This window comes from Pinus tabuliformis, chromosome 2_2 (assembly GCF_031772625.1).
Source record: "Pinus tabuliformis cultivar Carrire ecotype Pingquan chromosome 2_2, CPIR1, whole genome shotgun sequence".
Classification (NCBI taxonomy): domain Eukaryota; kingdom Viridiplantae; phylum Streptophyta; class Pinopsida; order Pinales; family Pinaceae; genus Pinus; species Pinus tabuliformis.
This window is the reverse complement of record NC_142300.1, coordinates 990,115,367-990,141,939: the sequence shown is the minus strand read 5'-3', so window position 1 is coordinate 990,141,939 and position 26,573 is coordinate 990,115,367. Positions and strand designations below refer to the sequence as shown.

General features: G+C 36.4%; 1 non-coding gene and 1 pseudogene across 1 annotated transcript; both read right to left on the bottom strand.

Moving 5' to 3' along the window:
• Positions 1-4,824: 4,824 nt before the first annotated feature.
• On the bottom strand, positions 4,825-20,574 carry LOC149196644 (peptidyl-prolyl cis-trans isomerase FKBP42-like; annotated as a pseudogene).
• Positions 12,336-12,409, bottom strand: TRNAN-GUU (transfer RNA asparagine (anticodon GUU)). Its single transcript has one exon. It is a non-coding gene; the product is annotated as a tRNA-Asn (tRNA).
• Positions 20,575-26,573: the final 5,999 nt, after the last annotated feature.

Here is a 26,573-nt window from a genome sequence, read left to right as displayed (position 1 = left end):
AACTGTATGCAGAAATTATGGCAAAAAAACTCTGAGGTAGTTATCCATATGGCACAAAGACTTCAAGAAGATCTTCAAAGTTATGATCCAATCAAATATTTAAAAAATAATTATTTTAATAACATTGAAAAATAAATATTCGTTTTTCAAAATTACACATTATAATTTGCATTAGTCAATACTAAACTAATAATCATTAATAAATAAATAAATTCTTAAAACCGTAACTTAACAATTACTAATAAATACTCTACTTCATATAACACATTTTCTTTTATATATAAATAAAAAAGAATTTAAAGATAATTTCACCCACATTTCATTACTTAAATTAACATATGTATTTCTTGAGGTACGTAAAGACCCTTGGTGTTACATCAAAATTGTTTCCATAGCATGTTTAAAGGGTCCACCTCAATTTCAAATGCTTAGTTATATTTGGTAAGACATTGACGGGAGTAATCACAATTTTACGCTTAATTTCTTTAAACATTCCCAACTCTACAACACCATAATTAACATTGACTTGATCATAAGTGCAGTGAGTAGAAAAAAATGTATTAACCAGTAGAATTACGCATATAGGATTATTAAATTGGAAAAATTGTATTTTGATTTCTATAGTCAAATAAATAGTAATTAATATATTAAATTGATATATTATTAATTATTAAAAATAATTAAAAAATATGCATTTAGATAAATATTAAAAAAAAACATTTTTAACAAAATTAAATCTAAAAAGAAAACACTTAAATACATTTAGAAAAACTCTTAACAAAATTAATTCTCAAAATATGCTTTCATTAATCTCCAAAGAGAAAAGCAATCTCAAAATTCAAAATAAGAAATTCTTCTTTATATAAAAGAGAAAATGGTTTTCCTTTACAATATATGAAATCCCTTACCTAGACTAATTTCTAAACTAATTAATTAACTAGAATATAAAAATAAATAAGAGGAAAAGTGGCCTTGCAAAATGAACAATGATACAATCAATAGTTTATTATAATGGACCACCACAAAATAGGTCAATCCTCAAAGGCATTTCATGAATAATTAATTTAATTCAAAGCCTTTGACCATATCCTTCTAAAAATGCAATGCTTGGCTTGAAAACCACATGCTCTCATCTTAAGATAAAACCACGTTCCTAGGACCATTTGATACAGAGTTTCAGCCATCTTCTCAATCCAAAAATGCAAATAGTTGTTCAAAATACTCATTCCATGGTGTGAATGGCTTCAGAAATTAAAGGCTAAGGGAATGAGATGTAAACATGTGAACTTCAACGTTGTGGGATCTTGATCATGAGCTTGGCGTCGGGTCGAACATCCAAAAAGAGTTTGGTTTACCACCTTACACTGTAGAAACTCCTTGTAGATTCAAACTGCTAATTGTAATTTACTAAAACAATAGACTTGAATCTACTCTACCAACTGCGGAAACAATTAAACGATCGTGAAATCACGAAGCATTCAAGAGAAAGAATTCAATCAACACATTACACAATGATTTCCTTGGGAAAGCCACAACTAAAAACCCCTCCTATGTGTATATTGCATTAGTTAGAAAAATATGAGAAGATTACAATGCTTTGCTCAATCTCAAGCAACCTCTGCACTATCATAATCTATCTCACTGCTTCCTAGACTAACTCTGGCCAACACTTAGCCAATTTCCTAACCTTCTAAGCTCATACTTCCTTGCGTTGTTCAATGAGGAATTAGGCCCCTATTTAATAGGAATTTTCCTCCATTGGATTTCGTAGTTCCTTTAGGCTCTTCCTCTGACTGCATGAACCATTTGTACAACCCGGATAATTATACAATTGATAATACATTGCCCTTGAACTCCAATCTCAACTGGGTAACTCATAGATCATGCATGAAAGAGTTATTTATGGCTAATTTATGAGTTAATTGGTTGATCACAGAGTACACACCCCACTACTTGACCTCCCACTATTTCCTCCAACAATTGGAACTAGTTTAACTAACTTTAACTCAGTTTTACTGAATTAATTAATTACAACTCAAAATAAACTCAACCTAGGCTTCTAAGATTTAGGAATCATTGTACATGACTCAAGTTAGGCCCTCAACTCGAATTAACTAGGCTAACTGAGTGATAACAACTCAATTAACTCATTCAAGTTGTCTTGTGTTGTGGAATTTTAATTTTATTCTAATTTAATTCAAGGGAAAATTAAATTAAAAATTTCTTGTTGCATTTTCAACAATCACTCTCAATAAGAAAGGGATTCACATCTACCCCAATCCAACACCTTTGGAATGTATTCCATGCAACACCTCTCATTGTTGATGTTGCTACTGCAACATTTACAACTGAAAATAATAAATAATCATTGAATTAATCTGCAAGTGTCGACGGGGAAATTTCTGTTGTTGTTGACTCTACTACTGAGCCTCTTGCTCTGCTGTCAATACTGATCTGCACTCCTCAGTATCTGACTGACATCGATCCTCCTGCTACTGAATATTGTGGGCTCCCATATCAAGGTAATGATCCATGAGACAAAAACACCTCAATGGATCTTGCCCAAATTTCTACACTTCTAGGACTATTGCTTCACATTGCTCCACCTCACACCTGGAGGTATGGCTGCATGTGATCCCTCTGCCCACTTGGCTCTAACTCTCCTCCTACTGGAGGTCTCTGACTGATCCTCTTCATCATCATCCTCATGGTCAGCTCAACTGCCAAATAGTTGAACCTTCCTCTTGAGAGCTAAATCATCCTCCCTCTCAACCACAACATCTCTAATCCATGCCTTGATCCTCAAAGTTGTGCATGCATCTTCCTCTAATGTGTAGAGGCTCTCGATCTTGACACCAGATTGCTTGATTTAACATGAAGCAAGATGCTTGAGGTAGTCTTTCCCATCTCTGAAGACTATCTCATACCTTTTGTCTTCAATCCTCAATTTCTTCATCAGTTCAAGTTTCTTGGCTTCATTGATATTATCGAATAGCTCATTGAGAGTCTTCCACATAACAAAGGGAGTCTCTTTTCCATGTAGTTCTAAGACTATGTGGTCTCTCACACACTCTAGGATGATCCTTCTGGCTCTTGCTACACACTTCTTTCACTCTGCTAGATCTTTAGCGTCAAATGTTGGAGGCTTCGGGATATCATGATCTATGAATTACTTCAGTTGATTATCTTTCAACACTGCCTCCACCTTGTCTTTACAAGCAATGTAATTTGAGCTACCCTCAAGGGCATACTTGAGTATTCTTCTCTTTTATTGTGATTTTAGCTCTGATACCATGTAGAAATTCCTTGTAGATTCAAACCACTAATTGTAATTTACTAAAACAATAGACTTGAATCTACTCTACTAACTATGGAAACAATTAAACAATAGTGAAATCACAAAGCATATAAGAGAGATAATTCAATCACACATTACACAACGATTTCCTAGAGAAAGACATAGCTAAAAACCCCTCCTATCTGTATATTGCATTAGTTAGAAAATTATGAGAAGATTACAATGCTTTTCTCAATCTCGAGCAACCTCTTCACTATCATAATCTATCTCACTGCTTCCTAGACTGACTCTGGCCAACACTTAGCCAATTTCCTAACCTTCTAAGCTCCTACTTCCTTGCATTTTTCAATGAGGAATTATGGCCCTATTTAATAGGAATTTTCCTCCATTGGATTTCACAATTCCTTTAGGCTCTTCCTATGACTGCATGCACCATTTTTACAACTCAAATAATTATACAACTGATAGTACATTTCCCTTGAACTCCAATCTCAACTAGGTAACTCGTAGATCATGCATGCATGAGTTATTTATGGCTAATTTATCAATTAATTGGTTGATCATAGAGTACACACCCTACTACTTGACCTCCCACTAGTTCCTCCAAAAGTTGGAACTAGTTTAACTAACTTTAACTCAGTTTTACTGAATTAATTAATTACAACTCAAAATAAACTCAACCTAGGCTCTTGAAATTTAGGAATCACTGTACATGACTCAAGTTAGGCCATCAACTCGAATTAACTAAGCTAACTGAGTGATAAAAACTCAGTTAAATAATTCAAGTTGTCTTGTGATGTGGAATTTTGATTTTCTTCTAATTTAATTCAAGGGAAAATTAAATTAAGAATTTCTTGTTGCATTTTCAACATACACCATGCAATCTTCAATGGATGTAAAGGTGTCAAGCAAGCAACTCGAACTACATGGGCTTGATCAATACGTCCACTCGCTACATTAGATAAACATTAACACGGGAGCATGGTATTATCTAACTTCTTATTTATCTAGGGCCTTGGTTCTTCCACCATTGTTGTGCTCAACCATGTATTTGATGGCTTTTCCCTCAACCATCGATCGAAATCCATTGGGAGTAAACAGGTCCGCGCAGCTATAACCCTTGATTTAATAGGGTCATCATTGCCTCCTTTTTATATATCATTTTTCTTATACCCCATCATAAATGTGGGCAAGCTTTAAAATAGAATTTGATCTTCGAATAGAACCGCATCCCCACATCCAAGTTGTAATTCTGCAAAGGGTTCAATATACGAGGCACAAAACAACACTTCTTTGTTAAGGATTGTTTCCCAAGGCAGCAGTGAATGCCTTATTCCCCCAAGGAGTTATGTGATGCCATATTTGGACATAAATTACTCCATTGCTCTGTCCCGACCAAAGTGACGTGGCACGCTCCCTATAACCAATTATTTAAATCTGGATTCTTAAATGGTTCCTTATATAATATTGTCGCCAGGATAGACCCTTAAATCGTCATGCCATTTAGACATAACACCCTAATACAATCACCGTATCATCACCTTATCTTCACGAGAAATTTTCCTAACCTTATGAAAGTCCTCTGTTGCATCATCAATCTTCCCTAGAGCAACTCGTTCCTTACCACATCTGAATAATGTCTTGATATTATTCTCATCCTCAACTAATACCATGTTGCATTAGCCAATGGCTTCTTCATAACGGTTCAGCTTCAACAAACATTGAGCCATATTAATATTGCAAGGGTTCTTCACAGTAGTCACCATATCCTTGTATTTTCCAAACAACTGAAACATAAAATCATCTCCCATGTATGCTAGGGCCATTTCATATTGTTGCAAATCCTCTACTAATATGTCCTCCATTACCTTCCTATCGCCTCCTATGTGTTTCTTCAATTCACTCCTCTATTGTTGTATCACTGCCTGCCTTACCTTCCTTGGCTTACTTGAAACCAATAAGCTCAACTTCATACATAAGATTGGCTCTAGGTGGTACATTTGGAAAAGAGGAATTCCCTTCTTCCACATAACTTAATTGCCAATCCACATGAAGCAAGGCATGTTCACTAGCTTTCATGCTAGCCACACCAATGGCAAAGCCACTCAATTATTTTTCTCACTACCCAAAACCAATTCAAATGGTTGTTGTTCTTGCCAACATGTCAATTTTGTGAAGGCTTGCTCCCATTCTCAACCTTGATGATTTGTTTCATAATGAAGAACTTCCCTTTCATAATTAATAGACACAAATGAATAAGCTAAGTAGGATGTCCCTGTATTAATTGTCCCCTGGATCTAAATTTTTGGTGATTCCTTTCTAGTTGCAAAATAAAAAACTCAGTACCAACATTCACTTGGAATTTCTTCAATCACAATCATCACATATTAGCTCACTCATCAATACCACAAGATCTACAAAAATACTATTTGTACTTGATGAAGGAAGATCACACTGTTGACTAGCCAACAACCTGTAAACTTTGTCAAATTCAAACTTTTTCTACAACTTCTCTAATAATTCCCTAAATGTGCTCAATTATCAGCTTGGGATTCTTGGAAATAACGGTCATATGGGTTGCATAAATCACCCTTTCCATACTTCCCTTAACAATTCATATAATGTTGTAAATAAATGATGACCTGATGTTGCCACTATAAATCTCAAAATATTTAATCAAGAGATACACACCAATAATGAGGATATTATGATCCTAGTCTACTTATAAGAGAGTAGTAAATATGTTGATGATGTAATGCTACAATTGAACTTGCTTTGTTTCCCTGAGTAAGGCTACCTGTTCGTATCTAGCCCTGTTCACCAAATGCAAGTGAAAATATTTTCCATAGGTACCCTTGATAAAAGAAGGGGTAACAAAATGCACAATTTGAGCAGTAACAAAGACAACAATGAAGAGTTTGCTCCTCTAAAGATGTGCCTCCTTTGGTGATAAGGGAATGAAGTGGCAGTTTGATGAGTTGAGATCATTGTAGAAACTCTACAAGTGTGAGAAGAGTGCAACCATTGTTCCCTATTTTTTTAGACCAATTCTTGAGCCTTGTTTATTGAGCATTACATCACTAGTTTAAGAATCCTCTAGCAGGAGAATGCTTGTATGTTTAAAGCATCTTTTCAAGATGGAGAGAATTTGGCATCTCTATGAGAACCTCCTTCCATATTAAACATTTTCTCAAGCTACCTAATGAACTCAACATACCTTGGTACAACTCCTACCAGGATTTATTTCTTTACAATTAAAAAAAATGTTTTGTACTAATTTCGATAGTAAAATTAAACAAAGATTTTGTGAAATATCATGATTGGCATGATATACCTCGAGTAGCCCTTTTCCAATGGTTTATCCATAAACTTGTTCCTTCCTTTAAAATTCATGTTTGAGACATCCTATCAAAGATGACTCTCACAAAATAGATCATATAATTTATATTGTAGGCCACATTTCCAGTGTGGGGACTATTTTCAAAAGATAAAATACACTTGTTTAGAGTTATACTATATACTGGGTCTAGATAAGAAAGAAGCTCATAAAGAGACTGCATTACACATTTTATCTCTAAGATTCAATTTCCATGAGCATGACATTTGTTATTGTTCTTGTCCATTCCTTTGAGATGCCTCACAGCCATCTTATGCACAAGATATTTGACCACAACTCATCGTGCCGATATACAACTCTCCAAAGCTTGATGCTTATCGAAGACCTGTAAGTCTTTTTTTTTGCTTTAGGGTAGTTAGCTCAAGATCTTTGTCCTCGCAAGCTTGAGCCACAAGTTGACTTGATCTTTTGCCTCCTCTCTCCTCCAAAATTTCTATGCTTAAGCTTCATCATGATGCAAAAATCCTTAACATACAAGTTGCTACATTCCAACCCTCTCCAACCTTTGAACCTTTGACATATGGAATTTGTTTATGTATTGAAAACCACACAACCATAAGTCATACATAACTTGTTGATCTAGGAAGTCTTTATCTTTTCACCTTGGAAGGCATGTCAGGTAAATGTGTTGCATACCCAGCTATTGGGTTGCATATTATCCACATTCCCTAGGATAGGTAGCTATGATACTCTGGTTCTATGGATGTGATGCAATTAATTTATGACCCAACCAAATGCATAATTTAAATACATTTTAAATTTCCAAAATTGAATCTTGTTAAACTTCCCGATGCATCCACTCTGATTTTATTCTCTTTGGGAAACCCATGAGAAATCAATGCACACTACAAATAAATGGGACAGTTTGGATATTGACTCAACAATGTGTTTATACAAAAGCATCACAATTCGATGTGATAAAGACAACAAGTTTCTGTTATTTGCAAAGATATATATAATGGATATAACATTTGAGAAATTTTGAGGTGAAAAATAGGTCTCAAAATAAAAATGTACAACTAAAATCAGTTTTATAAGAACCAATTGGATTCAAGATGATGATGTCAACCATAGAGAATGATTCACCATTTTTGGAGTAGAAAAGTAAAAAGATTAAAAAAATAAAAAATAAAAAAATAAAAAAACTATTTTTTCAACTTATCTCCCTACGGTTTTACTAAAATTTCGAAGAGAGCACTTGTTGGATGCAAAATTCAATTCCTCATCCAAGGAGTGCCTATGTGACATACTTTCAACGGACCTTGTTACACGAAAAATGAGAAATACATGAAAAACATAATTACAATCATGTTTTTTTCATGTATTTCTCATTTTTCATGTAGTAGAGTCCATCAAAAGTATGTCACATAGGTACTCTTTGGACGGGGAATAAAATTTCGTATCCAACGATTGCTCCCACTTGAAATTTGAGTAAAACAATAGGAAGATAAGTTGAAAATACAAGTTGAAAAATAGGGTTGTTTTTTTTTTCCTTTTAAATTTGAAGATGTAATCTAATATTATTTTATTGTTTCCACTATTATTTTTAATATTCCTTAGGAGGCCTATTTAGCTGTAATAATATTCTTGCACATCAACTATAACAATTCATGGCTCTAGCCTGTTCAGTGTTGCCACGTTTTCCTAACATGTTTATCTCAATCCACACTGAATGCACATTTAAGCAAGAATGAAACCCTGCAAGTAAGCCAACTCTCCATCCTGAAGCAAATTTAATTTGATCTTAACCTTAAAGGACTCTGATAGGATTTAAATAGTGCTCCAACCGACTGTTCCAACCAATCCCATGAGGAGCAACAACCATCAAGGCAGCCTGAAATACTACTTCAACCCATCCTAGTTTCCAACTTTCCACGGGTTAGCCATGGTGAAACTCACCAGTGGTCTCCTCTTTCAAGCCATGCACATATAGTTATCATAGTAACCCATATCCAATAGAAAAGTAGAGAATAAGACAAAGTTTGAACCTATGCAAAATGCTCTCATTGATGCAGATTAACATGAACTTACTCCTAACTGACATGGCATAAGCAAAATTGTTCATCATGCATCATGAAATCTAGATTATTCTTCATGCACCATAATATTCATAGTGTAACAATAACAAAACGAACTTATCAATTTAAAGTAGTTGGATAGATGTTCAAAGCCTAGGATACACAACTATCCCTAGATTTAAATGAAATCTAGATTATTCTTCATGCACCATAATATTCATAGTGTAACAATAACAAAACGAACTTATCAATTTAAAGTAGTTGGATAGATGTTCAAAGCCTAGGATACACAACTATCCCTAGATTTAAAGCCTAGGATACACAACCGTCCCTAAATTTAGAAGAGGCATAAATAATCCTTTGCATTACCCTCGAAATCATTACTTCAAGCTTATTTTCATCATGCATCATGAAATCTAGAATATTCTTCATGCACCATGATATTCATAGTGTAAGAGTAACAGGGCAAACTTATCAATTTAAAGTAGTTGGATAGATGTTCAAAGTCTAGGATACACAACCATCCCTAGATTTAAAGCCTAGGATACACAATCGTCCCTGGATTTAGAAGAGGCATAAATAATCCTTTGCATTACCCTCGAAATCATTACTTCAAGCTTATTACTTTGACATTACAGGTGTAATTACTACTAAATTTTCTTGGACACGGGACAGATGTCACTGTAGAGGCCAAAGGATAAATGAAGGTCAGCAGTGAAAGTTTGAAAAAAGAACTCTGAAAGACTTAAAAATGATTGATTATTTTCGTGCTTTGCACGTCCAGAATATTTTTCAAACAGTAACCACTTAAGAATCGTTAAAACCTTTGTCGAATAAATGTTGGGTTGAAGATAAAATAAATCTTATGTTTGCATGGACACTTTTCTCAGGAAAATAATTCCTCTTTGCACACATTGTTCTGAATATTTGGTCCAAGTGCGGTGAATGGCCCAGGATCACTAAAAGCATTCCACTTTGCACACATTGTTCTGAATATTTGGTCCAAGTGCGGTGAATGGCCCAGGATCACTAAAAGCATTCCACTTTGCACACATTGTTCTGAATATTTGGTCCAAGTGCGGTGAATGGCCCTCTCAGGGATCACTAAAAGCTCGAGCCCAAATAAACCACTGGTTCGGTCTGGTTTAAGTCGATCTTGGAAGCCAAAATCTCCGAACCCTCTCCGAACCCTATACACATATCAAATCCAGGCCGGTACGATTATGTGAATCTTTGACCAGATGTGTAGCTAGTTATAGCAGAAGGGAATGAAGCCCGAAAATATCATCAGAATGTTTTTGAAATGGATCACTGATTCAGAATGTTTTTGAAATGGATCACTGATTCAGTTTTGGTTTCGATCGATGTTGAAGCCAAAATCTCCAAACCAAATCCACATTTCAACTCTAGTCCTGTCCAGAACTAGTATGTAAAATTTGCAGCAAGATATAACAGAATGATTTGAAGACAGAAACTACTCATTAGAATTCTTTGAAAAGATTTGCAGCAAGTTATAACAAACGGTTATGAGTGCCGAAGCTTTTTTTCAAAACGAATTATACAAGCACAAATGCTGCTGAAGGTAGGAACTATCATTATAATTCTTCGAAAAGAGTTGCGGCAAACTATCGTTAGAATTCTTTGAAAAGATTTGCGGCAAGTTAAAGCACACGGTTACGATGGCCGGAGCTAATTTCGGCAAGGTATAGCAGACGGTTATGAGGGCCAAAGCTATTTTCCAAAACAATTTATACAAGCACAAATGTGGCTAATGACAAAAAAGTATAATTAGAATTCTTTGAAAAGATTCGCAGCAAGTTATACCAGATGGTTATGAGGGCCGGAGCTAATTTTCTAAACGACTTATAAATACAGATGCCGCAAGAAAGAGGGCTTGAACCTTTTTCAAAAACAATTTATACAAGCGCAAATGCCGCTAAAGACAGAAACTATCATTATAATTCTTTGAAAAGATTTGCAGCAAGTTACGAGGGCCGGAGCTAATTTTCGGAACGATTTATAAACACAGATGTCGCAAGAAGATGGGCTTGAAACTTTTCCAAAAACAATTTATACAAAGCACAAATGCCGCTAAAGACAGAAACTATCATTAGAATTCTTTGAAAAGATTCGCAGCAAGTTATGAGAGCTGAAGCTAATTTTCTAAACGATTTATAAACAGAGCAGGGTTTGAACCTTTTTCCAAAACAATTTATAAACAGAGGACAAATGCCGGTAAAGACAGAAACTATCCTTAGAATTCTTTTAAAAGATTCACAGCAAGTTATGAAGGCCGAAGCGAATATTAATATTCTAAACGATTTATAAACAGAGCAGGGCTTGAACCTTTTTCCAAAACAATTTATGAACAGAGGACAATACCGCTAAAGACAAAAATTATGATTATAATTCTTTGAAAGCAATCGCTTGAACCTTTTTCAAAAACAATTTATACGAGCACAAATGCCGCTAAAGACAGAAACTACATTACAATTCTTTGAAAAGATTCGCAGAAAGTTACGAGGCCGAAGCTAATTTTCTAAACGATTTATAAACAGAGTAGCGCTTGAACCTTTTTCCAAAACAACTTATAAACAGAGGACAAATGCCGCTAAAGACAGAAATTATGATTAGAATTCTTTGAAAATATTAGAGGGCCGAAACAAATTTTCTGAATGACTAATAAACATATAAACAGAGCGGGGCTTGAACCTTTTTCCAAAACCATTTATAAACAGACAAATGCCGCTAAAGATAGAAATTATGATTATATTTCTTTGAAAAGATTCGAGGGCCGAAGCCAATTTTCTGAACGACTAATAAACATATAAACAGAGCAGTGTTTGAAACTTTTTCCAAAACAATTTATAAACAGAGGACAAATGCCGCTGAAGATAGAAATTATGATTAGAATTCTTTGAAAACCATTTATAAACAGATACATGCCGCTAGAGATTGAAATTATGATTATAATTCTTTGAAAGATTCGAGGCCGAAGCCGAAGCCGAAGCCAATTTTCTGAACGACTAATAAACATATAAACGGAGCAGTGTTTGAAATTTTTTCCAAAACAATTTATAAAGAGGACAAATGCCGGTAAAGATAGAAATTATGATTAGAATTCTTTGATAAGGTTCGAGATGCCGCTGAAGATAGAAATTATGATTAGAATTCTTTGAAAACCATTTTACAGACAGATGCCGCTAAAGATTGAAATTATGATTATAATTCTTTGAAAGATTCGAGGCCGAAGCCGAAGCCAATTTTCTGAACGACTAATAAACATATAAACAGAGCAGTGTTTGAAATTTTTTCCAAAACAATTTATGAAGAGGGCAAATGCCGGTAAAGATAGAAATTATGATTAGAATTCTTTGATAAGGTTCGAGATGCCGCTAAAGATAGAAATTATGATTAGAATTCTTTGAAAACCATTTATAAACAGACAGATGCCGCTAAAGATTGAAATTATGATTATAATTCTTTGAAAGATTCGAGGCCGAAGCCAATTTTCTGAACGACTAATAAACATATAAACAGAGCAGTGTTTGAAATTTTTTCCGAAACAATTTATGAAGAGGGGCGGAAGCCAATTTTCTGAACAATTAATAAACATAGATGGCGCTAGAAGGAGGGCTTGAACCTCCGACCTTGTGGTTAACAGCCACACGCTCTAACCAACTGAGCTATTCCAGCTATTGATTTGTAACTAAATTTATTAAATTCACAAAACACGAGATTTGCCGTAACGCCAACCAAATAACTCCGATCTGTTTTGATCCCGTGTCACCTGATGGACTGGCAAAGTATTTAACCGGGGCAGAGCACAACAGAGAAACTTTAGCACATGGTTTTAGTTGATACATTATCGAATAAATGTGCTAGAAAGGCATTCAGCGAAAACAAGCATTGCGTCCAAGATTCAAAACACTGCAGAATTTGCATTTGCCCCCGAAGACCAGCGAACTCCATCTGTCAGTGAGTACCTTAACATTGACATTAAAAAGCATTCAGTGAACACAAACGTTGCTTCCAGGATTGTAAACCCTGCAATGTTTGAATTTGCCCCCTAAAGACCAGCTACCTTCATCTGTCAGTGAGTGCCTTAACATTGACATATTGGAAGTCCATTTCCATTTGCCCGCATCGCTTATACTGGTATATAAATCCTATATTGAGGATCCATTCTATATATATTAGTCAGTGATTGTGATGGTGTAGGGGTGGAAACATCAAGGGGAAGGGACGGTGGTGATACAAGCAGCGGGTGGTGTGTAGTGGAAGGATCACAGTATATATTATGCCTCCATACCATCTTTCAATACAGTGTTGTCAACGTTTCTCATTGATACATAAATGTAGTTGCAATTTAAACTCTAAATAATAAATAATGTTTGTTCTAAGATTCAAACCATTTTGAATAATACACATGGAATTGCTTAATCGTTTCATGTGTTGATTGGTACAAGGATAAATAAAAATTTGTATAACTATGGTGTAAAGAAACTACTGGTTGGTATGGGTTTGTAATTAAAATGTGAAATTATGCAGTGTTCAACAATGTATTTATATTATTGGTAAAATTCAACCTACAAAGTAATAGTATGGGGAGTTGTAGTGGTGCATTATCACTATAGGAAATTGAACTCGAGACCGCTTATCTATGGATATGGGTCTTTAACCAAAACATCAAATTATGACATTAGAAAAAATGGCCATGTAATTTATAGAAATTCAACTTGAGGAATTATATGTGGAGTTGTAATGATGCACATGCCCCATGAAGGGGATCAAAGTCGATAACAACAACCCGTGGATATGGGTTCTTAACCAAAATCCTAGAAAGGGTATTCAAAAAGGTACCCACGCCATTGCTAGAAATTCAACCCATAGGATTGTATGTGGAGTACCAACCCATGGATCTGTATGTAGTGTTATACACAAGAATTACAAGTGAATGCCACCATTTTGATAATGAAGAAAGGACATTGTAGTGATCACAAATTCATCACAATTTTCATTGCTAGAAGATGGCAGTTAACTTACGATGTAGGGATCTTAGATCACATTCACCATTCTCTAGGAACCAATTTGAGCATGAATTGCAAACCTCTTTGGTTTATTCACATGATAGTTCCAACCCAAATAACCGACATGTTTATACTCCCAATCTATATTTGTTTGTATATTTCTTAACTATCTTTGTAGACTATCCAATGGATGTCAAAAAGATTCTAATCCCACCCCTAATCTAGTAAATGGACTAAATCAAGAAATTATAATACTAGATTATAGAGGTTGGATAACTTCTTCTTTTGAAATGTTTAAAAATTTGTCCTTCAATTAAGAGACAACATACGATGAAGGAGGTTTCTATGCCATTGAAATTGCCTAAGATGTGCACTTGTCCTCATTCATGTTAATACAAGCTTAATCAATTCACTACTTATCACTAGATTGCATATCCATGGGCTTGCAAAACTTCTTTCAAAAATGTGTTACAACTATGAAGTGATCAATATCTTGTCACAAACTCTACTATCACCTTTCTTTATTGTTCAAGTTTTCCTCTGAAAATTATAATTATTTTTTTGATTACTTCAATGATCATGCACTCATTCTAATTGTCATGAATAGTGACATATTGTTGATCCAATGATCTAGAAACTATTATGAGTCCACAAAGTGAAGAGAGTTGCCACACTCGAAACATATTGGTAGTGCCAGGAAAAACCACCACTAATTAGGATTGAATTGTACTAAAGGGAGTGTGGAAAGGGGGTCGTCAGTCTCAACTTTGCTAATTTTCTACTATTACTAAATCTTTGGAGGAAACTATCACATATTTTCTATGTTGTTGGGAGAGGTGAAACATTGTTAATTTAAAAGTATACTATTGGAATTTGGATAGTGGTAGGAAAATGTCGTCTTCAATTGTGGATTTTTTTCTTCATAATACAATGTTGTTGTAAAATGACAAATACGATATTATTGTGTAACAAACCTCTTATGTCATGAGAACTATGAACTTTCTCCCATGTTCATGTCTGGGGAGAATGAATGTGTAATTAGAGCACTATGGCTATATCATAAAACACCTCCTAAATGAAATTGATTCAAGCATTAATAGAATTGATTAGGATTAATCAACACTTGATACTAGTGAAATCATTTTATAATTACTAAAATTGATGTTGATTTGGTTATGATAGAAGTTCCAAGAAAATATATGTCAAGGGTTGTCATATGCCATTTCTAGATTTGTAAGTTGTATTTGTTTAAACCAAACAATATATCAACTTTGTTCCCAATAAGATTGATGATGGCTTCAAATTTTTTGGGGATGCTTGCAAAGGTAGCTCAAATATGTTGGAGATCAAATGCACAGCAGACTATAAAACAAATACACAGCAGAATACAAGCACATAAAGACACAAAGAATTAACGTGGTTCACCCAACCAATCTGGGCTACGTCCACACAACTAAGGCATCGGCAATATTTTATTAATCAAACAGGAGATTACATAAACTCTCACATTACACCCAGCTATCCGTATGACTGCCTATTTTATAGCAAGGAGAATCTAACTACCTCTCACATCAAATTTAGGATGCATTAATTTTCTCCCAACAACCTGGAGATAATCCAGCAACAGATTTTCTATTGTTGTCACACACTGGGATTTTGCCTATTTTGTCCAAAACAGAAAAATCTCAACAATCTCCACCTTGACAACAATTAGCCTGATGCCCTGTTTGTTTATTATTTTCATCTTTTCTGCAAGCCAAGAGAAGCCAAACACCAATGTAGCTTCTCTAACAAAACGGGTTTCGTGAACATGTCTGCACAGTTGTCCTTTGTATGCACCTTTTCAAGAGAAACTCCCCTTTCAGTGATAACCTGTCTTACAAAATGATACTTGATTGGAATATGCTTTGATTTACTATGATAGGCCGGATTCTTAGCCAAATGTATTGCACTTTGACTATCACAAAGTAACCTGATGTTGTCCTATAACCTACCAAACTCACCAAGCAATCCTTTCAACCAAACCGCCTCTTTGCAAGCATGCGAAGCAGCAATATATTCTGCTTCAGTAGTGGATAAAGCAACAATGTTTTGTAGCTTTGACATCCAGCTAATAGCTCCACCTGCAAGAGTAAAGACATACCCTGAAGTTGACCTTCTCTTATCCAAGTCACCTGCAAAATCAGAATCAACATATTCGCAAACAGATTCACTACTTTTATTGTAAGTAATACAATAACTACTTGTGCCTCTCATATACCGAAGCACCCATTTTACTGTTGACCAGTGCTCTTTACCAGGATTTGCCATGTACCTGCTGACAACCCCAACTGCATGTGAAATATCTGGTCACGTACACACCATCGCATACATCAAACATCCTACTACATTGGCATATGGAATTCGAGACATATAATCCTTTTCTTCATCTGTATTAGGACATAAACTGGAAGAAAGCTTGAAATGGGAAGCTAAAGGGACTGACACAGGCTTCACATTATTCATACCAAACCTCAAAAGTATTTTCTCAACATACTTCTGTTGTGATAGCCACAGCTTACCATTACTCCTGTCTCTGAAAATCTCCATGCCCAAAATCTGTCTTGCTGCTCCTAGATCTTTCATATCAAACGTCCTTGCCATCTGAGTCTTCAACCTGTTGATTTCTTCAATGCTTTTGCTTGCTAAAAGCATATCATCAACATACAACACTAAGATAATGAACATGCCATTATTTAACTGCTTAAAGTAAACACAATGATCATATTCACTTCTTACATATTTCTGACTCAACATGAAAAAATCAAACTTCTTATACCACTGCCGAGGCGACTGCTTCAGGCCATATAATGACTTCTTGAGCCTGCAGACAAATTTCTCATTGCGATGCTGAACAAACCCTTCCGGTTGTTCCATATATATCTCCTCATCTAAATCTCCATGTAGAAATGCAGTCTTAACATCTAATTGCTGCAACTCTAAATCAAACAAAGCCACTAATGCTAACACAATTCTAATTGAAACAATTTTAACCACTGGTGAAAATATCTCATGAAAGTCTATGCCAGCTTTCTGAGAAAACCCTTTTGCAACCAGTCTCGCTTTGTACCTGTCTTCCGTATCATTCACACCCCGTTTCACCTTGAACACCCACTTGCATCCCACAGTTTTTCTGCCTTTGGGAAGTTCAACCAGATCCCATGTGCCATTCTTACCTAAGGCCATCATTTCGTCCTTCATGGCTGCTTTCCACTTGTCACTATTTGAACCTTCTACAGCTTCCTCATAACACAAAGGTTCATCATCATTAGCGATCAAAGCAACTGAAGTAACATGATCATCATACCTTCTCGGAGGGTGTTTGATCCTTGTAGACCTCCTTAAGAATGTTTCTGGTGCTTCCACAATTGGCTGTCTATCAACTGTAGGAACTTCTTCATGATCGCCATCTGAGACCTGTTCATGACCTCCATCTGAACCCTGTTCATAATCTGATTCTGAAACCTGTTCATGACTAGAATCTGAACTATGGTCGTTATGACTATCATTAGAAATGCTGTCAAACTGAATGTGCTGAAAATCAGATACATCACCCTGTTTCAATTTATTATCTACATCTAACTGTACAAGAGAGGATTCATTAAACTTTACATCTCTGTTGATGATGATTTTGCGGGTAGTAGGATCCCACAATCTAAATCCCTTTGTTCCATCACCATACCCAACAAAGACATACCTTTTCGATTTCGGATCTAATTTAGTTCGCTGATGTTTAGGCACTAGAGCATATGCATCACAACCAAACACTCCGAGTTTAGAATAGTCACAAGGGTGTACTTTCCATACCTCTTGCGGAATCTTGTAGCCTATTGCCGTTGATGGAGATCAGTTTATCACATAACAAGCTGTTGCCACCGCTTCCGTCCACAACTCCTTTTGCAACCCGGCGTTACTCAGCATACACCTTGCTCTCTCTAGAAGAGTCCTGTTCATGCGTTCAGCAACTCCATTCTGCCGAGGAGTATAAACCGTGGTCTTATGTCTCTCGATCCCTGCATCCTTGCAATAGCTATCAAACTCCTTGGAGGAAAACTCACCACCATTGTCAGTTCTTAAACATTTTATAGTTCTACCAGTGCTGTTTTCTACCAATGCTCTAAACTGCTTGAAAACTGTAAAAACATCATACTTCTTTTTCAACATGTAGACCCATACTTTCCGAGAAAAGTCATCAATAAACGACACAAAATACGATGAGCCACCATACGACGTTGTAGGGGCTGGACCCCAAACATCTAAATGAATATAATCAAGTATCCCTTTACTAGTATGTTTGCCTATTTTAAACTTTTGTTTACTTTGTTTTCCAAACAAGCAATGTTTACAGAAATCTAACTTTCCAGATCTTAGATTAGGAAGTAACTTGCGGTCAGCCAAAATTTTCAACCCTCGTTCGCTCATATGGCCCAACCTTTGATGCCATAGGCGAATGGAACTACTGTCCTGTTCAGACACCGACACATGATCTGACCCAGTTCTACCTTCTAATTGAAAAAGATTTCCTACCTTCTTAGCCTTCATCACTAGTAAGATACCTTTATAGATTTTCATAACTCCACCTTGAATTACAGTTTTATATCCATTCGTATCCAGTGCTCCTAATGAAATTAGATTTTTCCTTAGATCTGGTACATGTCTCACATCAGTTAACATTTTGGTTGTGCCATCAAACATTTGTAGTTGTACACTTCCTATTCCAATAATACTGCAAGTGACATCATTACCCATGTACACGACTCCATCATCAACTGATCTATATGTTTTAAACCAATCTTTATGAATACACATGTGGTTAGATGCCCCGGAATCTAACAACCAATGTTGATCATGTTTTGACATATTAACTGACAATACCTCATCACTCATACCTGAACCAGATACTGAACCTGTATCTGTGGTGTTGGCTTCCTTCTTTTCTGTCGAAGAGCCTTCTTTAGCAGCCTGCTTTCGCTTCCAGCAATCCTTTTTCAGATGTCCAGCCTTGCCACAATGCCAGCACTTCACCTTTGGATTCTTTCCTTTGGACTTTGAACGAGAGTCGCTATGCTTTCCCCTGGAGTGTCTCTCTCTTGAGCAACCTCTGGCCATCATTACCTCTGATGTAGAGGTGTCTGCATTCGACCTCTTCCTCGTTTCCTCAGCCAACAAGGATCCAACAACATCGTCAAACTCAAGGATGTCTGATGTACTAAAGCTTATGGAAGTAACAAAGTGATCCCAGGATTCGGGCAATGAACACAATAGAGTTATTGCCTTATCCTCTGAATCAAATTTCACATCTAGACTGTCTAATTGCACCAGTAAGGTATTAAAAACATTCAGGTGATTAGTAATCGAGGTACCTTCTTTCATTCGCAAACCATAAAGCTGCGGCTTCAGGAGAATCCGATTTGTCAAAGATTTCGTCATATAGAGCTTCTCAAGCTTCGACCACAGACCTGCGGCGGTTTTCTCTGACACAATGTTGAACAGAACATCGTCCGCCAGACATAACCGAATTGCGCTCAGAGCTCTATCGTCCATCTCATCCCATTCATCCTCCGTCATGGAAGGAGGCCTTTTGTTTTTCCCCAACAGTGCTTTCGCCACACCTTGTTGAACCAGCAGATCGTGCATCTTTACCTTCCAGATCTCGAAATTATTTTTCCCATTAAATTTCTCTATTTCAAAACGGGCACTCTGAGTTTTGGCCATCTCGTCAAAGAATCTCCAATTTCAATTTAATAAAAAACAAAATTGAATCTAAAAAAAAATGCCTGTGCCTCAGTTTACATTTAATCTCATTTAAAAAAAAAAAAATGTAAATCAAATTGGCGCTTGCTGATGAATTGGCGCTTGCTGATCAACACAAGAACCGCGCCACTTAAAAAACGCTGTAAGGAATGTCAAATTGGCGCGAGAATTCTACTAATATGCGCGCCTATTGGCTCATTGGCGCATTGGCGCACTTAATTATATAATATTCGCGCTAATTCAGGAGGTTGGCGCTACTGTTTTTGGATAATCCGCGCCAATTAAAAACAAATAAACAAAATATCACTGTCGGTTTTGCGCACGCTGTACACCAAAAAACAAAACTCCACGCAGGGTTCACACGGCTCCAGCAATGGTCAACGCAACAAACAAAAGAATCCACGCCATTTTAATATATATATATGAACGCAGATCTAAGAAAACCATGCCGTTTTTGTTTACCAATTATTGGTTCCACGCTATAACATAACCACGCTGTTTTTTTTTTAAATAAATCCACGCGGTTGCAATACACATACCCACGCTGTTTTAACATATATCAACGCAGGTATCTAACATAACCACGCCGTTTATTAAATACATACCCATGCTGTAAACTCACAGCAAAAAAATGTGTTACCAGCGCGCAGGGCAATGGACGGCTCCAGCAATCAGGTAATACGTTTCTGCTCTAGCGCTCCACGCAGTTTCCACGCCGTTTTGCATAACAGATCCACGCCAATATAATATAAATTTTCCACCACGCATATGGCTTGTCTCATTAACACACTAACAGTTGCATATAATAACAAACAACCTTTCATGCATTAACACGCAGGTAATCAGGTAGAGAGCAGCGTAATACCTCCACGCAAATGGCTAGACTGTAACCACTGAAAACTGATTCATGCCAACGCACTCAAACCAGCTCCACGCTTGTTTGAACAGCTCCACAGCGCACCAGGTAGCACGTCCAGGCAGCAAATAAACGACCTCAGCTCCACCTCCAGTATGCAAGTCCAATCTTGCCTCCAACATGCTCTGATACCAATTGTTGGAGATCAGATGCACAACAGACTATAAAACAAATACACAACAGAAATTCAAGCACATAAAGACACAGAGAATTAACGTGGTTCACCCAACCAATCTGGGCTACGTCCACACAACTAAGGCATCGGCAATATTTTATTAATCAAACAGGAGATTACATAAACTCTCACATTACACCCAGCTATCCGTATGACTGCCTATTTTATAGCAAGGAGAATCTAACTGCCTCTCACATCAAATTTAGGATGCATTAATTTTCTCCCAACAACTTGGAGATAATCCAGCAGCAGATTTTCTATTGTTGTCACACACTGGGATTTTTCCTATTTTGTCCAAAACAGAAAAAATCTCAACAAAATAGCCCAACCAAAATTTTTGGCTACCTAGAACAAAGTTCATTTATGATATGATCATTTGGATTTAGTGGATTCAAAAAAGTTGTAACATCCCCTTGTTCTACCCCTACTTATTGTAATGATGATTGTGATTGTAATACCAACATGGAAGGTGCATGACTGGGTAGACCTACGATTAAACATATGCTAATTTTCATTTAAAAACTAATTAATTAATTAACTCTATTGAAGTTTGGACAACCTTATGGATCCTTGGCCTCAGGGAAACTTTCTTGCTCAACTATTTTACCTGAAGCTTCTTTAACACTTGAAGCATACTTGCCTGCTTGTCTTGCTTGATAAGCCACGACCCATACTAGCTGAATAAATACCGAGGTTTCTTGTATACTCAATGATTCAGTTTCTTGACAGGTTTTATGCGATGTGATTGGGTCTTAACTAAAGCTGGCAGAGTTCACTGATGAGCATTATAAGTGAAGAAGTGGAAATTTTTCCCTCACCTAAAGAGGGATGAGGTGGCATAATAGACTGAACCACCTCCTAGCAGATGAAGGGATGTGATTGGGAGTGAATGAAGTGGGCAAAATTCCACGAACAACCTTTATAAGATTAGACTAGGGAAATGGAATGGTAGGCATAAACACTTTTTCCTCTCTCTGGTAGATAGAGAAAAATAGGAAGAGATAACAGAAAGGAAAAAAATGAAGAAGGTGCACTGGACACTCTAACATTCTAAGTGGTCTTCCTTAGCTAACTCATATTCCCCTATTTCCTGATGCATTTCCATTAAACCAATGGCCTACTCTCTATGACCATAGGCGATAATATGTGTAGTTGTGCCTACAACCATTGAGTTCTTGCTTAAGTCTGGGAAGCCTATATGAAATTTAGCAAGAGAATGGACCACTAAGTGTTGTCTATTAAGTTGGTGAAGCACCAGAACAATGGATTCCATCTCTTGAAATTGTGTTCAATCCATTGGTGTGAACCTTTCCTTGCACAAGAATTTCCTTAAACGCTGGATTCACCTGAGAGATAATCAGCTACAAGAAAGATTGCAGTGTAGTTCACCTATGGTTGGATGGATAGTGGAAGTTCCTCCTTCAATTGCTAGAAATTTCAAGCTATTCAGATAAGTATTCTTGGTTATTCATGTTAGATTACAAGCTATGATATGCCTTATTATGATTATGACTAATGATTAATCATGTGTCATTTATATAATAATGCCTTATTCACTATATAATCATGGTTGGCTAGCTAACTTGTATATCTGTGGTGATTATGAATTGATTGAGTGATGTCGACGCAACCTTCCTAATCATTTGTAGGTTGTACGATATGTCCTTGACTATTGACCTAAAACCACTAAAGAGTAATATGTGATTTCATAAGTTTCAGTCATCTTTATATATTTATGAGTTTTGGGAGCTCACTTCCATAACCATGACAGTGGGTTATATTATTAGGAGTTTAATTTATGTTATGAGTATACGGAATAGCTCTACCTCAGGAGGTTTTATGAGATCTCTATATGATCATGGTGAGTGTTTTCCTTTAGATGCCTTCATGGTCATGACTTAACTTATGGATCTATGTGTTTGTTGATATCCTCATGATTTATAGAGTTATTTACATGAATATGCATGGTTTCTTAATATGCTTCAACTAACTTGTTATGGTATGTTATTTATATAATCTAACATGTTGTGAATATCATGGTTCATTTCCTGGTTGAAGGTTGTAGACTCCCTCTTGAGAAAAGGAAGTAACCAGGTGTTATATGATGCTTGAAGGATTCAGCTAAATTTATTTGATGCATGTTTGAAGGTCAAGTGAGAATTTTGTAATGATGATTGTGATTGTAACACCAACATGGAAGTTGCATGACTGGTTGGACCTATGATTAAACATATGATAATTTTCATTTAAAAATGAGTTAATTAGATAACAGTATTGAAGTTTGGACAACCTTATAGATCCTTGGTTTGAGGGAAACTTTCTTGCTCAACTATTTTACGTTAAGCTTCTTTAACACCTGAATCATACTTACCTACTTGTCTTGCTTGAAAAGCCACGACCCATACCAGTTGAATAAATACCAATGTTTCTTGTATACTTAGTGAGTCATTTTCTTGACAGCTGTTGTGCGATGTGATTGGGTCTGAACTAAAGCTGGCAGAGCTCACCAATGAGCGTTATAAGTGAACAAATGGAAATGATGCCCTCTCCTAAAGAAGGATGAGGTGGCATAATAGACCGAACCACCTGCTAACAGATGAAGGGATGTGATTGGGAGTGAATTAAGTGGGAAGAATTCCATGAACAATCTTGATGAGATTAGACTAGGGAAATGGAATGGCAGGCAAGGCCACTTTTTCCTCTCTTTGGTAGATAGAGAAAAGACAGGAAGAGATAACAGAAAGGAAAAAAATGACGAAGGTGCACCAGATGCTATAATATTTTAAGTTGGCCTTCCTTAGCTAACTTGTATTCCCCTATTTCTTGATGCATTTCCATTAAACAAATGGCCTACTCTCTATGATCCTAGGTGATAATTTATGTAGTTGTGCATACAACCATTGAGTGATTGCCTAAGATTGGGAAGCCTATATAAAATTTAGCGAGTGAATGTACCACTAAGTGTTGTCTATTGAGTTGGTGAAGTACTGGAACATTGGATTCCATCTCCTATTTTTTTTTAATCCATTGGTGTGAACCCTTTCCTTGCACAATAATTTCCTCAAAACCTAGATTCACCTCGGGGATAATCAGCTACAAGAAAGATTGTAGTGTAGTTGGCCTATGGTTGGGTGGATAGTGGAAGTTCCTCCTTTAGTTGCTAGCCATTTCAAGCTATTCAGATAAGTATTCTTGGTTATTCATGTTAGATTACAAGCTATGATATGCCTTATTGTGCTTATGACTAATGAGTAATCCCGTGTCATTTATATAAGAATGCCTTATTCACTATCTAATCATGGTGAGCTAGCTAACTTGTATATCTATGGTGATTTGGAATTGATTGAGTGATGTCGATGCAACCTCCTTAGTCATTTGTAGGTTGTATGATTTGTCCTTGACTAGTGAGCTAAAACCACTGAGGACTAATATGTGATTTCATAAGTTTCATTCATCTTTATAAATTTATAAGTTTTGGAAGCTCACTTCCATAACCATGACGCTAGGTTATATTATTAGGATTTTAATTTCTGTTATGTGTATATGGAATAACTCTACCTCAGGAGGGTTTATGAGATCTCTATATGATCATGGTGAGTGTTTTCCTTTAGATGCCTTCATGTTCATGATTTAACTTTTGAATCTATGTGTTTGTTGATATCCTCATGATTTATAGAGTTATTTACATGAATATGCATGGTTTCTTAATATGCTTTAACTAACCTGTTATGGTATGTTATTTCTATAATCTAACATGTTGTGAATAACATGGTTCATTTCCTTGTTGAAGGTTGTAGAATCCCTCTTGAGAAAAGGAAGTAATTGGGTGTTATGTGATGCTTTAAGGATTCATCTACATTTATTTGATGCATGTGTTATGCAACCAGCTCACAAAATAGAAGAAAAGATAGATCAACAACTTCAAAATCAGCCTCTTTGAGAGCGCAACCTCCTTTACATTACACAGATGAACAATTCTTGGATGATACAAATGAAAAACCTCATTTCTATATATAGGAGTCTAAGAGGTCACAATATAATTAGAGACGACATAACAATAATAATGTAAGGGCACAACAATAAAAACAGTGGTCTTCTATGGGGCACAATAATAACAATATGGGGACAACATGGGCACAACAATAACAATAAGGGCTACAATGACAATACTAATAAGGGAATACACTAGTATTATAAGGACCTAACATTCCCCTCTCATTCAAAAAAGTGTTGTTCTCAATGCTTGAGTAGTTATTGATGCTTCTGTATAAAATTCTCATTCTCCCATGTGGAATCTTCAGCAGGTAAGTTCTTCCACTTGATGGATACTCTGAAATTGATCAATTTCCTAGCTCTCGAGTTCTTGTCTCTATGACTGCTTCAGGTTCCAATATGATATTCCCTTCCTCATCAAGTTCTGGAAATATTGTTTGAACTAGGAGCTTGTCACCTATAACCTTCTTTAAGCATGAAACATGGAAAACTGGGTGCACTTGGGAAGCTACAGGAAGCTCCAATTTGTATGCCATAGTACCAATCTTTTGAAACACCTTGTACGAACCATAATACTTTGGTGATAATTTATTATCCTTTTTAGCTTGCTTGAGGGACATTTGTTTGTATGGTTGTAGCCGTAGAAATACCCAGTCACCTACATCAAAACTTCTTTCACTGCGATGTTGATATGCCTGTTATTTCATTCTATTCTATGCCAAAGTGAGGTTATCCTTTAAGAGTTGGAGAACTTGTTGTTGATTCTCGATGTGATCTTCCACTGCTTGAACCTTAGAATTTTCTCTTAAATATGATGTGATGGATGGTGGATGATATCCATAAAGTGCCATAAATGGGGTCATTTGTACTGTAGCATGGAAGGAAGTGTTATACCACCATTCAGCCAGAGGCAACCATTTGACCCATTGTGTCTATTTATCAGATACAAAGCAACAAAGATATCCTTCCAAACATTTGTTTACTATCTCAGTTTTCCCATTAGATTTGTAGGTTTTAACTCCATACAGAAATTACCTGCATATGAATTCTAAAACATGTAGAAATTTTGAATAATATGACACTTATTCACAAAGATTATCCCAATTATACACTATTGTGGAATACATGCATAATACATAACCTCCTCTACGTTGATCATCAATTTTGCGGAATTAAAAACAATGAAACATCAATTGCATGCGCACATTAACACAGTATGTAACCCGGGGAAAGCATACAGCTGAAAACCCCACACTATCTGTATATTATATAGATTGAGAACATGTAACAATACATAGTACAATACTCCTCACAAGTACTCAGTACTATCTCCACCTGTTACACACAAACTAGCTCAGATCTGAATCAATCACAGGTTCAAATCTCCTCCGCTGCTTGCCTGCCTCCACTGCGCAATCCTACATGAGAATAGATGATGAATGGCTGAACCAAACTCGTATTTCCTTGGCTGAACCACACAATCCTCATTGGCAATACTCAATCCCACTGATTGTGCAAGATTTCATGCACAACTATAGTCACAACTGATAGCAATCTCAACCTCTAGCACATGTCTCCACTGACAAGTGCTCCCTCTCTGACATCTGCGCTATTGCAACATCTCCATGCATCTCGCACCATTGCACACTTATCTGTGCCACCTAGCACTGTGCAAAACACTTGTGCCTCTCGCATTGCTGCAGCCTGCTAGCCATGCGCTGTCCTGGGATTCCCTACACTGTCGCTCTCTCTGCTGCTCCATCTGCATCTGTCTCTACCTAATCAGTCAGTTCCTGCTACTCCACATCGGGGCTCTTGTAGCAAGGTCTCATCCAAGAAGTTTGGTACCTCAAGGATCCTACCCTTCCTCCTTGGGACGATCAATCCACATCACCCCACCTCCTACCTGGAGGTATGGCTGCATGTGATCCCTCTGCTCACCTGGCTCGAAGT